Below are 2,247 nucleotides of genomic sequence, written 5' to 3' on the forward strand. Positions count from 1 at the left end.
GCTTGCAGGCAGGCTTGGAACAGCGTCAAACGCCGTTTCCGAGCTCCCCACAAGCAGAGAAGCTGTTTGCAGCACGGAAAACGCTTCTCCTAGCCTGGGAAGCGAGGAAAACGCCGTTTGGCCGCGTCTAGTGCACTCTCCGCCGGTTCGCTTGCAGGCAGGCTTGGAACAGCGTCAAACGCCGTTTCCGAGCTCCCCACAAGCAGAGAAGCCTGTTTGCAGCACGGAAAACGCTTCTCCTCGCCTGGGAAGCGAGGGAAAACGCCGTTTGGCCGCGTCTAGTGCACTCTCCGCCGGTTCGCTTGCAGGCAGGCTTGGAACAGGGTCAAACGCTATTTCCGAGCTCCCCACAAGCAGAGAAGCTGTTTGCAGCACGGAAAACGCTTCTCCTAGCCTGGGAAGCGGGAAAACGCCGTTTGGCCGCGTCTAGTGCACTCTCCGCCGGTTCGCTTGCAGGCAGGCTTGGAACAGCGTCAAACGCCGTTTCCGAGCTCCCCACAAGCAGAGAAGCTGTTTGCAGCACGGAAAACGCTTCTCCTAGCCTGGGAAGCGAGAAAACCGCCGTTTGGCCGCGTCTAGTGCACTCTCCGCCGGTTCGCTTGCAGGCAGGCTTGGAACAGCGTCAAACGCCGTTTCCGAGCTCCCCACAAGCAGAGAAGCTGTTTGCAGCACGGAAAACGCTTCTCCTAGCCTGGGAAGCGAGAAAACGCCGTTTGGCCGCGTCTAGTGCACTCTCCGCCGGTTCGCTTGCAGGCAGGCTTGGAACAGCGTCAAACGCCGTTTCCGAGCTCCCCACAAGCAGAGAAGCTGTTTGCAGCACGGAAAACGCTTCTCCTAGCCTGGGAAGCGAGAAAACGCCGTTTGGCCGCGTCTAGTGCACTCTCCGCCGGTTCGCTTGCAGGCAGGCTTGGAACAGCGTCAAACGCCGTTTCCGAGCTCCCCACAAGCAGAGAAGCTGTTTGCAGCACGGAAAACGCTTCTCCTAGCCTGGGAAGCGAGGAAAACGCCGTTTGGCCGCGTCTAGTGCACTCTCCGCCGGTTCGCTTGCAGGCAGGCTTGGAACAGCGTCAAACGCCGTTTCCGAGCTCCCCACAAGCAGAGAAGCTGTTTGCAGCACGGAAAACGCTTCTCCTAGCCTGGGAAGCGAGAAAACGCCGTTTGGCCGCGTCTAGTGCAATCTCCGCCGGTTCGCTTGCAGGCAGGCTTGGAACAGCGTCAAACGCCGTTTCCGAGCTCCCCACAAGCAGAGAAGCTGTTTGCAGCACGGAAAACGCTTCTCCTAGCCTGGGAAGCGAGAAAACGCCGTTTGGCCGCGTCTAGTGCACTCTCCGCCGGTTCGCTTGCAGGCAGGCTTGGAACAGCGTCAAACGCCGTTTCCGAGCTCCCCACAAGCAGAGAAGCTGTTTGCAGCACGGAAAACGCTTCTCCTAGCCTGGGAAGCGAGAAAACGCCGTTTGGCCGCGTCTAGTGCACTCTCCGCCGCGTTCGCTTGCAGGCAGGCTTGGAACAGCGTCAAACGCCGTTTCCGAGCTCCCCACAAGCAGGGAAGCTGTTTGCAGCACGGAAAACGCTTCTCCTAGCCTGGGAAGCGAGAAAAGGCCGTTTGGCCGCGTCTAGTGCACTCTCCGCCGGTTCGCTTGCAGGCAGGCTTGGAACAGCGTCAAACGCCGTTTCCGAGCTCCCCACAAGCAGAGAAGCTGTTTGCAGCACGGAAAACGCTTCTCCTAGCCTGGGAAGCGAGAAAACGCCGTTTGGCCGCGTCTAGTGCACTCTCCGCCGGTTCGCTTGCAGGCAGGCTTGGAACAGCGTCAAACGCCGTTTCCGAGCTCCCCACAAGCAGAGAAGCTGTTTGCCGCACGGAAAACGCTTCTCCTCGCCTGGGAAGCGAGAAAACGCCGTTTGGCCGCGTCTAGTGCACTCTCCGCCGGTTCGCTTGCAGGCAGGCTTGGAACAGCGTCAAACGCCGTTTCCGAGCTCCCCACAAGCAGAGAAGCTGTTTGCAGTACGGAAAACGCTTCTCCTAGCCTGGGAAGCGAGGAAAACGCCGTTTGGCCGCGTCTAGTGCACTCTCCGCCGGTTCGCTTGCAGGCAGGCTTGGAACAGCGTCAAACGCCGTTTCCGAGCTCCCCACAAGCAGAGAAGCTGTTTGCAGCACGGAAAACGCTTCTCCTAGCCTGGGAAGCGAGAAAACGCCGTTTGGCCGCGTCTAGTGCACTCTCCGCCGGTTTCGCTTGCAGGCAGGCTTGG

The sequence above is a fragment of the Chamaea fasciata genome, unplaced genomic scaffold, assembly GCF_029207755.1.
Source record: "Chamaea fasciata isolate MVZ Bird 193981 ecotype frontalis unplaced genomic scaffold, bChaFas1.0.hap1 SCAF_29, whole genome shotgun sequence".
Taxonomy (NCBI): Eukaryota; Metazoa; Chordata; class Aves; order Passeriformes; family Sylviidae; genus Chamaea; species Chamaea fasciata.